General features: G+C 39.2%; 2 protein-coding genes and 1 non-coding gene across 13 annotated transcripts in view; 2 read left to right on the top strand and 1 right to left on the bottom strand.

Moving 5' to 3' along the window:
* The window catches only part of ZRANB3 (zinc finger RANBP2-type containing 3), a 313,553-nt gene extending 300,316 nt beyond the window's left edge, over nucleotides 1-13,237 (bottom strand). The window contains exons 1-2 of one of the 2 annotated variants that reach the window (XM_055316358.1): nucleotides 13,212-13,237; nucleotides 12,620-12,706 (exon numbers count right to left, since the gene is read on the bottom strand). The gene's annotated coding sequence lies outside the window, so the exon portion shown is untranslated. Of the gene's footprint in view, nucleotides 1-12,619; nucleotides 12,816-13,211 lie in introns of those variants that run through there. The other variant, XM_055316357.1, reaches the window with a different exon arrangement.
* Nucleotides 5,664-5,767, top strand: LOC129504055 (U6 spliceosomal RNA). Its single transcript, XR_008663291.1, has one exon. It is a non-coding gene; the product is annotated as a U6 spliceosomal RNA (small nuclear RNA).
* Nucleotides 13,238-13,592: 355 nt separating the features above from the next.
* The window catches only part of R3HDM1 (R3H domain containing 1), a 200,686-nt gene continuing 198,321 nt past the window's right edge, over nucleotides 13,593-15,957 (top strand). For all 10 annotated transcript variants that reach the window (XM_055316114.1, XM_055316109.1, XM_055316104.1 and 7 more), the window contains exon 1: nucleotides 13,593-13,731. The gene's annotated coding sequence lies outside the window, so the exon portion shown is untranslated. The remainder of the gene's footprint in view (nucleotides 13,732-15,957) is intronic.

The following is a 15,957-nucleotide window of genomic DNA, read 5'->3' as shown; positions in this document are numbered from 1 at the left end:
GGCTCCCTGCTCAGCGGAGAGCCTGCTTCTCCCTCTCCCTCTGCCACTCCCCCCCACCACTTGTGCTCTCCCTCTTACTCTCTATCTCAAATAAATAAATAAAACTTTTAAAAAATAAAAACACTATAGAAAGTAATCAACCACAAGGAAAGAGAGTAACAGAAGAAAAAAGGACAGAGAAGACCCACAAAAACAACTACAAACAATTAACAATAGTGATAGACACATACCTATCAATAATTACTTTAAATGTAAATGGACTAAATGATCTAATCAAAAGACGGGTGTGTGTGTATGTGTAAGTTTAAAAAAAAGAGAGAGATTCATCTACATACTACCTACAAGACTCCCCTCAGACCTAAAAATCTCACAGAAAATAACAGTTAAAGGAAGGAAAAAGATATTCCATGCAAATGAAGTGAGGAAAAAACCCAGGGTAGCAATACTCATATCAGACAAAACAGACTTTAAAACTAAGAATATAGCAAGAGACAAGGAAAGACACTACATAATGGTAAAGGAGACAATTCAAAAGGGGATATAACAATTGTAAACATCTATGCATCTAATGATGGAGCACTAAAACACAAAACACAAATGTTAATACCAGATAAAAGGAGAAATCAACAGTAATACAATGATATTAGGATACTTTAACACCTCAGTTACATCAATGGATAGTTCATCCAAGCAGAAAACCAACAAGAAAACACCATCTTTGAATGACACATCAGATCAGAAGGACTTAACAGATATGTACTGAGTATCTGAGCGCAAAACAGCAAAATAGACATTTTTTTTCAAGTGCACAAGGAACATTCTCCAGGATAGATCCCATCTAAGGCCACAAAACAAGTCTCAAGAAATTTAAGAACACTGAAATCTGACCATAACAGTATGAAATTAGAAATCAATCAGAAGAAAAAACTGGAAAAAACACAAAACTGGGAGCTAAGATATGCCAATAAGTCACCAAAGAAATCAAAGAGGAAACTGAAAAATACATGGAGATAAGTGAAAATAAAAACACAATGGTCCAAAATCTTTGGGATACAGCAAAAACAGTTCCAGAAGGGAAATTTTTAGTGATACAGGCCTACCTTAAGAAACAAAACAAATCTCAAATAAACAATCTAACGTTACAAACTAAATGAACTAGGAAAAGAAGAGCTAACAAAGTTAGTAGGAGAAAGGAATTAATAAAGATCAGAATAAAAACAAATGAAACATACACTAAAAACAAATTAAAAAAATCAATGAGGGGATCCCTGGGTGGCGCAGCAGTTTAGCGCCTGCCTTTGGCCCAGGGCGCGATCCTGGAGACCCGGGATCGAATCCCACGTCGGGCTCCCGGTGCATGGAGCCTGCTTCTCCCTCTGCCTGTGTCTCTGCCTCTCTCTCTCTCTCTCACTGTGTGCCTATCATAAATAAAAAAAAAAAAATTTTTTTTTTAAAATCAATGAAACTAAGAGCAAAAATATATATTTTTATATATATTTTTTCAGAGCAAAATATATTTTTTCTTATATGTATTTTTTCATATATATACATAAATATATATATTCATGTATATGTGAAACTAAGAGCTGATTCTTAGAAAAGATAAACAAAATTGATAAACCTTTAGCCAGATTCACCAAAAAACAAAATCAAATTGGAGAAAAATAAAATTAGAAATGAAAGAGAAGTAACATTCAACACTACAGAAATACAAAGAATTATTATTATTATTATTATTATTATTATTATTATTATTGTTTTAGAAATACAAAGACTTAAATACAAAGAATAAAAAATTAGGGATCCCTGGGTGGCACAGCGGTTTGGCTCCTGCCTTGGCCCGGGGCGCGATCCTGGAGACTCGGGATCGAATCCCACGTCGGGCTCCCGGTGCATGGAGCCTGCTACTCCCTCTGCCTGTGTCTCTGCGCCTCTCTCTCTCTCTCTCTCTCTGTGACTATCATAAATAAATAAAAAAAATTATATGTCAACAAAGTGGACAACCTAGAAGAAATGGATAAATTCCTAGATATACAATCTCCCTAAACTGAATCAGGAAGAAATAGAAAATCTGAACAGACTAGTTTCAATATTAAGAAGATGAAATTGGTAATCAAAAAGCTCCCAACAAACAAAAGTCCAGCTTCATGGGCAAATTTTACCAAACATTTAAAGGAAAATGAAGACTTATTCTCCTCAAACTGGTCTAAAAATTAAACAGAAAAAAAACCTTCCAAATCCATTTTATGAGGTCAGCATTACCCTGATACTAGACAAAGACACTACTAAAAAAAGAAAACTACTATATCCCTGAACACAGGTGCAAAAATCCTCAACAAAATATTAGCAAGCTACATTCAACAATATATTAAAAGGATCAATCAGCACAATCAAGTGAGATTTATTCCAGGGATATAGTAATAGTTCAATATTAGCAAGTTAGTGTAAAATGCCACAATCAACAAAATTAAGGATAAAAATCATCTGATCATCTCAATAGATGCAGAAAAAGCATTTCACAAAATTCAACATCTGTTCATGATAAAAACTCTCAAATTAGGCTTATAGGGAACATACCCAAACATTATAAATGCCACATATGGAAAATCCATAGATAACATCATACTCAATGGTGAAAAACTAATCAGGAACAAGACAAGCATGTCTACTCTTACCACTTTTATTCAACATAATATTGGAAATTCTAGCCACAGCAATCAGAGAAGAAAAAGAAATAAAATGTATTCAAATTACTAAGAAAGAAGTTAACCTGTCACTATGTATAGATGACCTGATACCACATACAGAAAACTCTAAAGACTCCAGGAGCACCTAGATAGCTTGGTAGTTAAGTGTCTGGCTTTGGCTCAGGTCATGATATCAGAGTCCTGGGATCGAGACCTGGGTGGGTTGGGCTCTGCACTCAGCAGGAACTCTGCTTGACCCTCTCCCTCTGCCCCTCATCCCACTCATGCTCTCTCTCTCAAGAAGAAAAATCTTTAAAGAAAGAATACTCTAAAGACTCCACATAAAACTATTAAAAGTAATACAATGAATTCAGTAAACTTAAAGGATAAAAATTAACATATATACATCAGTTGTATTTCTATACACTACTAACAAAGTAGCAGAAAGAAAATTAAAAAACAAGTCCATTTATACCCAAAGTGTTCATCAATAGATGAATGAATAAATAAGTCGGGGGATATATACAATGGAATATTACTTAGTCATAAAAGGGTAAGATCTTGCCTTTGCAACAACATGGTGAACCAAGAAAGTATTACACTAGGTGAAATAAGTCAAAGAAAAATACCATATGATTTCACTTGTTTGTGGAATCTAAAAAAACAAAACAAATGAAAAAACAATGAAACCAAACAAAAAGCAGAAGCAGATCCATAAATAGAACAAACCAATGGATACGGTAGGGGGTATAGGGTGAGAAGGGGAAGGCAGAGGCAAAATGGGTGAAGGAGAGTGGGAAAAACAAGTTTCTAGTTAGAGAACAAATAAGTCACAGGGATAAAATGTACAGCATAAGGAATACAGTCAATAGTATTATAATTAAAGTTGCATGATGACAGATGGCAGCTACACTTGTGATGAGCATAGCATAATGTATGGACTTGTCAAATCATTTTACCGTATGTTCAAAACCAACATGACATTATGCGTCAACTATACTTCCATTAAAAATTAAAAAATTAAAATATAACAAATGACATAGCAGGATTATATACACAGAACAAAAATCATTTCTATGTAACCAGCAGGTTTGGGATCCCTGGGTGGCGCAGCGGTTTAGCGCCTGCCTTTGGCCCAGGGCGCGATCCTGGAGACCCGGGATCGAATCCCATGTCAGGCTCCCGGCGCATGGAGCCGGCTTCTCCCTCTGCCTATGTCTCTGCCTCTCTCTCTCTCTCTCTCTCTCTCTCTCTCTCTCTCTCTCTGTAACTATCATAAATAAACTAAAAATTAAAAAAAAAACAGCAGGTTTATAAGCAAATTTAGTATGGTTAATGAATACATAATCAATATACAGAATCAACTGTGTTCCTCTATACAGGCAAAAAGCAGAAAATAAAATTTTAAACTAAACTATTCTCAAGAGCATCAAAAAATTCAATCTTAGAAATAAATCTAATAAAAAGAAGTGCAAGACTTGTAAACAGAAAAATTGTAAGAGTTTTTTTAGTAAAATTAAATAAGACATAAAGAAGTGACAACCCTGTTAATAGACTGGAACTGATTATAATATAAACAAACTCTTGAGATGATGTGACATGTCACTGAAACAAGAACATCACCAAAAACAGGTCCAGGTATTAGTTCTGAAGGTGAGGAAGGAACAAGTATTTTTTGAGTGTCTATCATATAATAGTGTCCTCTTTGTGCCTAGAACTTGAACATAAACTGTCTCAATCTTCCTAAGAACTCTATGATACAAGTACTAATTCTTCTTTACTAATGAGGAAACTATGACACAGTAGGTGAGAAAGTCAAGATTCAAATGTAAGATGGTATGGCTACAAAGCCTAAAAAGAAGTAAATCTTCATCCCAAAGAATTAAAACCCAAACAAAAAAATGAAACAAACAAGGACACCTGGGGTTAAGTCCAGTTGATTAAGCATCTGCCTTCTGCTCAGGTCATGATCTCTGGGCCCTGGGATTGAACTCCGCATCCAGCTCCCCACTTGGCAAGGTGTCAGCTTGACTCTATGCCCCCCCCCCCATTTGTGTGCTCTTTTGCTCTCTGTCTCAAATAAATAAAATCTTTAAAACAAACAAACAAATCCTGTTTTGATGTAAGCTCCTAGGAAAATGGGGTATACAATCCCTGTGAAAAAATGGTTTGAGTATTTCTTAAATAACTAAACATGTTATACAAGTTTCCCAGGGTATACAAGGGTAATTGTATCCCAGGGTATACAATCGCTGGGAAAAATGGTTTGAGTATTTCTTAAATAACTAAACATGTAACTACCATCAGACCTAGCAGTCTAATGGGCATCTCAAATTTAACACAACGAAAACTGAATTCTAGATCTTTTTCTCAAACCCTAGTCCATCCACAAACTTCCCCGTTGCATCTTTCCAGTTGTTCATATCAATTCCTTGACTACTCTCAGTGTCCCTCATCCTGCATGTCCAGTCCATTAGCAACTCCCCTTATATTCAAAATATACCCCAAATCCCACCATTCCCTACCACTTCCAAATCCACTCGCCTGAATTGAGCCACTATCATTTCTAGTCTGAATTTCTGCCAAGTATTTGATATCCCATCTCCCACCTCCCTCTCTATATTCTCCTCTCAATGTAGCAGTCAGTGAGATATTTTGAAAAAGTCTGATCATAACATTCCTCAGAACTTCTCAGTGGTTCTCAGTTTTACTCAGATAAAAGCTCTATCAGTGGTTTATAAGCCCTTCTACAATCTGCTCCCACTTCAATTACCATCCCACCTCACTTTTTCTTCTCTATCACAATGATGTCCTTACATATTCCTGTTTTGGACTCTGCACTAGCAGGGCACCTGCTTATACTACTCTTCCCATAATTATCTATATAGCTATTTCTCTTGATTCCTTCAAGAGTCTTTTCTGAAATGTCAAATTTTCAATGAAAACCTGACTATCTTATTTAGAATTTCAACTTTTGTGCTTGCTTCAGCAGCACATATACTGAAATTGGAACAATACAGAGATTAGCATGGTCTATGTGCATGGATGACCCACAAATTCATGAAGTCTTACATATATTTGAGGGAAAATATTTTATTTTATTTTTTTGAGGGAAAATATTTTAAAGCAAATGTGGCAAAATGTTAACAATATGTGATTCTGGGTCAAGGGCATATGGGAGTTTTTGGCACTATTCTCGTGACTTTCTGTATGTCCTAAACTACTTCAGAATAAAAGCTTAAAATTTTAAAAACAAAAAACAAACAATAATTGCAATTCCTTACTATCTCGTCCTTACTCTACGTTATCTTTCTTGACAGCACTTACTACCTTGCAAAAACACTACATAATTTAGTTTTCTACTGTGATTTTTGTCTTTCCCCACTAGAGTAAAAGCTCCAAAAGGACAAAGATTCTTCTCTGTTTTGTTTCCTGGTATATTCCATGCACCTAGAGCAGTGCCTGGCCCTTAGCACTCAAATATAACTATTTGTTATATTCAAGTTTCAAAGCACAGGGACACCATGATTAGTGAGTCTAGAGGTAGAGTAACTGATAGAGATGAGAAGGTATAAAGTGGGACCATAGGAGTGCATGGCTGAACTAGTGTGAAAATAAAATTCACAGGAGACACAGCAGTCCAGGAACTAAGGAACTAGCATGTTGTGTTAACTGGGCTATACATTCAAAGGTAGAAGTCATCCTAAGTAGACAGAAAGACAGTCAAATTCAAGTTATAGCAAGGAAATTTGGTATATAGTTTGCATAGTGATTAAGATTAGAGAGGGGGTTGTTTATTAAATACAGATTAAGGTTCCCCATTAGGATGTTAGGGCATTAGAACACTCTAAAGAGTTCTAAGAAAGGATGCTTACATATGGAAAATTCTTCCTAATACAGAATATCAATCAAATCTTCTATTGAATTTCAGATCAAATTCAGTTCATCCAGATAACTAAATTTCATAAATTCATCTTAGTCAAACAAAAATGGTCAGTGGCAATGGTTCCAAGTAGTAGAGCAATTTGGCCACATAGATACAACCAGTAAATGTTCTGACAGTGAAATATTTTTTTAAAGATTTTATTTATTCAAGAGAGACACACACAGAGAGAGAGAGAGAGGGAGAGAGGGAATGAGAGAGAGGCAGAGACACAGGCAGAGGGAGAAGCAGGCTCCAGGTAGGAAGCCCGACGTGGGACTTGATCCCGGGTCTCCAGGATCACGCCCTGGGCTGCAGGCGGCGCCAAACTGCTGCGCCACCGGAGCTGCCCATACAATGAAATATCTTAATAAATCTTGGTGGACCTATGATAAAAGATCTGATTACTCATTCCTCCTCTCCTCCCACCCCAATAAGAACAGGAGACAGGTGGAAAGAGTAAAGGGAAGAAGACTAGAAGCCAGTAACCTCAGTAAATACCTCTCTCAAGTAGGGAAGTAACCATGTAGTAACATAATTAATTCCAAGTTCCTTACTGAAATATAAATTTGGCTTGAAAAATTGCCCATTTCTGCAAGTGGTTAGTAAGGAGGTCTACTGGAACGCTCTGCTTTACAGTACATAGTTTCCAGAAATCACAGATTCACAAACAAAACAAAAGTTTGTCATTATAAGTTTCAAAAGGTAGTCAATGAAGAGGTCTACTTATGTACTCAAATATTTTCAAAGTGATTATACACAAATTCATATATTCAATTACAGAAACTCTTCAGATTTGATCAGGACTTGAAAATGTATCTATTTCACATTTTAACATACTCAAGGCTTTCATAATAGTGTACATTCTCTTTATATTTATATCTGATGTAGCTATATTTAAAAACTGTCAGTTAAGTTACAACTTAAATAAGTGGAAATAGTATTTGTCAATAAAACTGAATATTCTAAAATGATAATACATTTCAGTAAATTACAGAATTATATAATATTTTTAAAATAATTTATGGGGCTTTAAAAACTTCCATATCTAATATCCAATTACTTTAAGAGCAAGGACAGTAGAACCTTTCATTCTATAGGCAACTTTTTCAGAATAATGATAAAATACCTCCCACTTATTGAGTGACTTCTCTGTGAGGACATTTTTTTTAATCTCTTCTAATTCTCAAAACAACTCAACAAAGTATTATTATCCTCATATTAAGGTCAAGAAAATTGAGGTTCAGGAAAATAGATATGAAATAATTTCTTACCAGTTGGCAACTGGTTATATTAAGCTTGGAACTGTGATTGTTCAAATTTTAAGTCTATTTTGCCATCATACGACACTGCCTCTTAGAATCACTCACTCAAAAAATACTCTTTTAGTGCCCATTATGTACCAAGCAATGCAGAAAATGCTAGGTATACAAAGATGAATTTGTGCCATTGTAGCTTCACATCTTTGCCCAATCTAGGACAGAAATAAGAGTTCTAAACAAATAACTGCAGCACAATATAATAGTGCTATGAAAGCATATATATGAAAACCACATAATAATGGAAGTGTTTGCTCTGTGTAAGGTAGCAAGCAATCAAAGAAGGGTTCACTTATGAGAAAAAAATGCTGATATATAAGAAAACTTAAATTATATAATTTTTTAAAGATTTATTTGAGGGGTAACTGGATGGCTCAGTCAGTTGAGCATCTGCCTCCAGCTCAGGTTGTAATCCCAGGGTCTTGAGATCAAGCTCCGTGTGTGTGTGTGTGTGTGTGTGTGTGTGTGTGTGTGTGTGTGTAGGGGGGGTCCCTGCTCAACAGGAAGTCTCCTCCCTTTCCCTTTTCCTCTCCCTACCCATTTGTGTTCTCTCTCTCGAATTATTCAAATAAATAAAAAAAATTTTAAATAAAAATAAAAAATAAAAGATTTATTTGAGAGAGAAAGAGAACTGGGGGAGGGGTGGAAGGGGAGCAAGATAGAACTCCCAGCAGATTCCACACTGACTGCAGAGCCAAATGCAGGGCTCAATCCTAGGATCCAGAGATTATGACCCGAGCCAAAATCAAGAGTTTCTTTTTTTTTTTTTTAATTTATTTATTTATGATAGTCACAGAGAGAGAGAGAGAGGCAGAGAGAGAAGCAGGCTCCATGCACCAGGAGCCCGACGTGGGATTCGATCCCGGGTCTCCAGGATCGCTCCCTGAGCCAAAGGCAGGCACTAAACCGCTGCGCCACCCAGGGACCCCCAAAATCAAGAGTTTCTGATGCCTAACCAACCGAGCTACTCAGGTGCCCCTATATTAAATTAATACTGATGCAACTCTTAAATTGAAACTTGAAAGAAGAGCAAGGGTTCGCAGATGGACAATCAAGATAAGGATATTCTAGAAAAGAAGATGCCGTATTGCAAAAACACAAAGTTTCAGAAAATTCTAAGCAGTTTAGTATAGCTAAAAACTATGATGCTTGTGACAAGTGGTAAAGAAGTAATAACAGGTCAGGTCAGGGAGGTTCTCATATGCCATGTGGAAAAAAAAGTCTGGGCTTTATCCTGTAAGAAATCGGGGGACTTTCCTAGACTTTAATCAGGTCATTAGTTTACAAAGATTACTTTGTCAGATTTAGGGGAACAGATGTGAGGGCAGGCACAAACTTTTAGAAGTCTACCACCACAAAGAGTCCAGAAGTACGATTTTGAATTTCTTGGTTTCAGATTCCTATATTTAATTACCTACCTGACATTTTGGACATCTCACAGACATTTCTAGCCTAAATGTCCGAAATCAAAGTCTCATTTCTCTACCAAAGTTGTTTGCTCCCTGCCCAAACTGTCAGTAATAGTACAACCATGCAAGTTACTCAAACCAGCAATTTGGGTTCACTCTTGATTTTTCCCTCTTCTTTAGCCATCAAATTAAATCTATTTATTCCTAATTATTCCCAGGGCATATTTCAAATGCATCCATTTCTTTCCAGTTCCATTGCCATCCCAAGTTATCATTACTCAACTGGAATAGTACAATAGCTCCCAAATGGATTCCCCCACATTTTTCTTAATGTCAGCTGGTTTCCTTAAAGCACTTATTATTTACCAATTCCTCTTATCTATTTACTTGAATTTTGTCTTTCCCTCCTATTAGGATGCCTTCAAAAAGCCAAGGACCGTAAACTGTCTTATTTTACTTCAGCATGCTAACATCAGCCAGGTCAATAAACAATATTAACAAAACTATCAGACAGTTACCACAGGCCAGGCACTATTCTATGTGTTTTACATATAGTAAGTCATTTCATCCTCACAACGACTTATGACGCAGTATTCTATCATCTTAATTTTATAGACAAGAAAACTAAGGCACAGATTGTTAACTAAACTGCACAAGGTGACCCAACAAATTCATGGCAGAACCCAGATTCAAACCTAGGCAGCCTAGACTCCATTCTCTTGATTATAGCCAGGGCTTTTCTTAGCAGATGCTCAATAAATATTTCTTGACCAAATAAATGAGAAGAGGAACAGGTTTAGGGGACATGTTGAGTTTGAAGTACTTAGAGAAGGCTATGCGGCACAGAGAGATAGTTATAATAAGCATGCAGAAATCATCTTCTACTGGAAACAGCCTATAAAACGCAAGCCTCTTTATAATAAAAAGTGATCATACAATTTTTAAAAATTGAACATGCTTTTAAACTGTAAGCTTTTAGGTCCAATTCTGTAATAAAAACATGTTTGCACAAACCACAGAAGGCCTCACCGAGCCTTGACTGCATCTGTGAAAAATTCTGTATTATTAATATGAAATGAAATACTTGTCTCTAAGTAACATTCAGCATCTATACAAATGTCAAACTTGTGCTTTATTAAAATATAGAAGTGCTGAGATGCACTTTTAATTTGACAAAATGATACCAAAATCCATCTTAAAAAAATACAAGAAAATGTGAGAATATCTAAAATATCTAAAAAAGAAGAGTGGAAGCACACTTTACCTACTTGATATCAACAAATAGTCTAAAGTTAGAGAAATTAAGTTAATGTGTATTGTACAAGTCAAAGACAGAACAATGAGCAAAGAAATGAAAACAGGATCTTGAAGAGATATGTGTGCATCCATGTTGGCTGCAGCATTGTTAATAGCCAGGAGGTAGAAGCAATGTAAATGTCCATTGGCAGGTGAATAGATAAATAAAATGTAGTGTCCACATATATGCTGGAATACTATTCAGCCTTAAAAAAGGAAATCCAGTCATATGCTACAACATGGATGAACCTTGAGGACATGATGTTAAGTCAAATAAGCCAGTCAAAGAAGGACCAACACTGCAGGATTCCACTCATACGAGATATCTAAAGTAGTCGTGGTCGAACTCTCAAAAACAAAGTAGTATGGTAGATACCAAAGGCTGTGGGAGGAGGGAAAGGGGAATGGTACAAAACATACACTTTGTTTTGCAAGATGAAAAAGTTCCAGATATCTGTTAAATGACAAGCTAACATACACTCGATACTAGTGTATGATACACTTAAAAATGGTTAAGATTGTAAATTTTATGTTTTTTAACACAATCAAAAAAAGTTAGTCAAAAACAATGTAAATATCCATCACTAAGAATTGATTATGTTGGAGACAATGAAATACCAGATAGCAATAAAAAATGATATTTTAAAAAATGATATTAACACATACCCAGTCATATCCACAGCCTATTGTTGAATTTTTTTAAAAAAAAGGCTTACAAGAAAGCAAGGTAGTAATGATAGCATTTGGGCAAATGTCTGTACCTATATTAGAAAGATCTGTAAGGATATCCACCCCAATTTAATGTTGGGGTGGTATGTTATCCAGACATACCACACTGGCAGTATGCCATACTGGTGGTATGTTTGGATAACACTATTAGAGATGGCCTTTTTAATACTCTCCTGTGCTTTTAAACACGATTAGTATATATTATGCATGTGACAAAGGATACTTCAAAAGAAGTGACTGCCACCATCAGTTCCAGAATTCTAGAATGGAATTTTACATTTCTCTCTCTCATGTGTCTACAGCACATACTGGGAAATAAATATTTGAGAGGCAAGATGAGTAGTGATTAAGAGATCAGAAATGAGACAGACCTGGATATGTATCTCAGCTACAAAATTACCTGATCAAGGCCTTAAATGGTCTTAATGAACGTCATTGAAGACCAATTTCTTCAACTATAAACCTCACATAACAACACTGGCAGATTGCTGCAAGAAAAATGTACTTAAAGCACTTAATATCCTTCCTGGCTGAGGAAACACTCAATAAAATGATGGCCACAATGACTATTTCTTGACTTGACTTACGCTGGAAAAACTCCCGACAAAACAAAAAGAAAAACAAAACTAAACATCCTCTAAAAAAAAAACTACACTGCAAAATTGTATTGAAAAACCCAACCGCATTAAGAAAGGAGATCTACGTTCTCTAGACCTGAAACTAATAAAACACTGTGTTAACAAACTCGAATTAAAATAAAGAATTTTAAAAAGGAGGTAATGCTTTGACTGTTGGTCCCACAACACTGATGCTTTGGTCAAAAAAAAAAAAAAAAAAAAAGAATGGTAATGGACCATTTTTGAGTAGGAATCCTGTGCCCTTATGTTATCTCCCACCAACCAGTCTTTAGAAGAAGTGTGTTTGTAAATATGGAAGTCATTAAATCAGAACTTCTAAGCCCATTTTTGGTCAGACCGGCGACCTGAAGCCATGCTTCTTGCACGCAAAGCGGCTAAAAACCGTAGGGGCTCCCTCCACAAATGGAATGCAAGCTAAGCGTGAGCAAGTCAAAAGGTAAGAAAAATGGGACTCTGGGATTGGAGACGAGGGACGGAGGAAGGCATTCTAGACTGGAGAACTACGCGCCATCCCATTTCACCCGCTCTTTCTTAAAACGCAACTGCATGCCGTCCAACTTCGTTATCTGTCTCGAAAGAACCTACGGACTTGCCCGCCACGCCACCCTGAAAACCACACCTGGTGCGCTCGCCGCAGGGTCTCCAACTCCCGCCACAGGCTGGGCTGGCGTCCGCCCCAAGGCGGAAGTGACTTCAAAGGGACAAACTGAAAATAAGAGAGTTCAAACACCAAGAATCTAAAACCCCTGTGGCGTTCTGAGAAAACTCTCCTCTGACTTCTCTTCTAAGCCTCCCCTCTCGAGCTAGGGTGGCGATTCGCCACAGCCCTGCAACCGGTTCCCCCGCCCCAAATCATCTCCAGGCGGCCCCCTTTCATTGGCCAACGAGGTGCCGCGGGTAACCCCCCCCCACAGGAACTACAATTCCCGTCAGGCCCCACGGGAAGTAAAAGCAGGAAAGGACGGTGGAGGGGGCAGAGCATATTGGGAAATGTAGTTCCCTGCAGGCCTTACAGAGCTGGAAACCCCGCCTTCCTCCCCTGAAGCTGGAGAAACCAGGTGTTCGGCTTAGAACCCGTTACCGCTAAAGGGAGGAGCCAAGACCTTAAGCGGCATTCCTCACTTCCCCCCACATGGAGGATGAAAATATTCACCCAGTCCTAGCAAGCTCTATAAATAGTCCCTGAAGAAATATGGTTGTCTCTCCTATACCTCCAGGTCAGTAAAAACTCCACAGAACTCCTACACGCCAGGCTCCCAACTCGTGGGAAAAGGTGCCTTTTTTACAAGTGGGCAAAATGGCTGTCCTCTTAGTTCTTCCATTGGTTGTCCTCTGCGTCGTTCAAGGGCGGTTACTCATTACCGATTGGTTCTTTCTCCCTTGAGGGTGGAGGAAGACTTGGCACCGCTCTCCCGCGGCCCGGGAGGAGATAAGGGGGTGGAGGAAAGGCCGTTTCTTCAGGCATGATTGGCTGGCCCTCACGTCACTCAGAGTCCGTCTAACCTATGATTTGTCGGCTGCCCCTCCAAGAGAACGAAGGGGCGGGGCTAGTGCGTGGTGGGAAGGGGCGGGATTCTGCCAGCCGCGGCTGCCGCTGGAGCCGGTGTCCGGGCTGGTGATGGGGTTAATTCCCTTTCGTAAGACTCTTACTTGCACCCACCCAGCCCCGCCGTCGCCCCGCCGCGCCGCGCTCCAACCGCCTCCTCCTCCTCCTCCTCCTCAGTAACGCGGGTAAGAGATGCCCTCCCCTCCCCCTTCCAGCTCCCCGGGAATAACGCGCCTCGCTCCCCTCCCCCGCCCGCCAACCGGTAGCGCTAACGGAGAAGGAGGCAGGCAGGGGAGAGATGTGTGCGAGAAGGTGGCCTCCGCCGCCGAGCCATCGGCGCGCCAGCCGGGCCCCCGCCGAGGTGCCGCCGCTGCCAGCCCGTCGCGAGGTCGGGTTCCGAGGGAGCCCGGCTCGCCTGGCCCCGCGGCTGCGGCTGCAGCTGCATCCACTACCTTGCGCCCACCGCCCCCACCCGGGGGCCATGTGAAAAGCAAACCCCTCGAGGCCTAGCGGAGGAGGCAGGGGAAAGGTTCCCGAGTCCCTGCCATGGCTGCTGCTTGCTGCCCTTGCAGCCCCAGGGACCCGGGAACCAGCCCCAGCAGGCCTGGCAGGAGCGGGTGCCGTGCGTGGTGCAGCTCTCTCGGGCGGCCGGCCCCCGTGCCTCGGGCTCCCCGGCCCACCGCACGCCTCGGCCCCTGGCCTTGCACCCGGAGGATTGTTAAGAAAGGAAATACGGCGTTCCACCGGCTGGTGAAATGCAGGCGCACCTTGCCGGTGGTACCAGAGAAAAGCACAATGGGAATGTTGAAAAGAAAGTTGAATGACTGTCAGCGCCACGGACCCCGGGGGTCGGATTTACACACACACACACACACACACACACACACACACACACACACTGTGGTCGAGCCTGAGGCTCAGACCTGTGTCTTTGAAGTTTTTTTGTTCTCTCTCTTTTTGTTGTTGTTGTTGTTAGTAGGTGCACAGGAGAGTGCCTCTGCTTTTTTGAGCTCGCTTTTTTGTAGGAACAAATTGTTGAGGCTATCTTGTCCCGTGTGGAATGGTCCTGGATAGCAAGTGGAGGAAAAGTAAGGCTTGGTAAAATAACAGATGATTTTTCGAACACGATGTTCCAGAAAATACGTGTATATAGATTGAAATCTCCATGGTTATAGCTCGCCTAATTGTAATTCTGAAGAAACCCTTTGCTGTTAGCTTAGATGTCAGTGATTGCAAGAACTTTTGAGTAATGAAAAGGTGGTTAGAGTCTTAACTGGAAACTAACCTCGTTGTAATATTTGAAAGAGTAAGGTCTGTGGGATAATTAATATAGTTGGATGCCAGTGTAACTAGAGTAACTGAACACACTTCAATTTGATAAGACTTGGCATATTTGAGAACGAATGCTTTTTCCTCACATATTGATTAGGCGCTCATCTTTTAACACCTTGTGGGGTTTTTTTGTTTGTTTTGTTTTGTTTGTTTGTTTGTTTTTTTGCATAGATGGGTCCTTAAATAATGGATTCTATAAATTGGTGGTAGACCTGGCTGCTTCAAGAGTAACATTTTAGGCCCACCTCTGAGGCTTTGCTTGTTGTCAGAGTACACTTGGGTTCTGAAGAAAGAATCAGTTTTGACTAAGTTGTTAGACCATTTCCTAGGGCCTAAGGAGACCCTACTGGCAGAATGATCTTACATATTCCATAACTAATAGCATTTGCATACAGAATTACATAGATCTAGATTCAGGATCTGGAAGAAATGTGGATGTTTGCTAAAAAAAAATAAAACACATAACCCCGAAAGGTAAGTTCTCTCAGCTCCCCATAAAGCACTCATCACTCACCTTAGCACTTTCTAAAACTTGTTGGTCAATTGATGAGTTATAGACCTGATACTTTTGGATCTCATATACTTTATGTACACGAAGGGCTGATGAAAATATAGGCGGTTTATACATTCTCTTACTAGCTGCAGGACCCTTCTGTGAGCCTCAGTTCACCTGTAAATTGGGGATGATAGCACCTAACCCTTAGTTGGGAGGATTGGAGACGAAATCTGTATAAATATAAAGCTCCTACCATTGTGTTTAATACATAGTATGTATTATGAAATATTAGCATATAAATGCATCTTAAGAGAATGTGAGTTTGTTATTTATATGCACAAGATGTTGCAGCCTCAGAACTTGCTCTGTTAGGGCAGAGGAGTACTATGGGAGTTTTCATTTATATAGGGACTTAAATTGGTGCAGTTTGCAGCTAGCCATTAACAAAGTAAAAGAAATGTGGGAAATTGGGCATCCGATACTGAAGAGTTGTTGATTTTTATAGGTTTTTAATTTTGCGTTAAAATCCCCATGTTTGGGGAATATATTTCAAATGAATTTTTTGGAATAAGATTAGGTGGTA

Source organism: Nyctereutes procyonoides, unplaced genomic scaffold (genome assembly GCF_905146905.1).
Source record: "Nyctereutes procyonoides isolate TBG_1078 unplaced genomic scaffold, NYPRO_anot_genome, whole genome shotgun sequence".
NCBI classification, from domain to species: domain Eukaryota; kingdom Metazoa; phylum Chordata; class Mammalia; order Carnivora; family Canidae; genus Nyctereutes; species Nyctereutes procyonoides.
The sequence above is the reverse complement of the archived record's forward strand: the minus strand, read 5'-3'. Positions and strand labels throughout refer to the sequence as shown.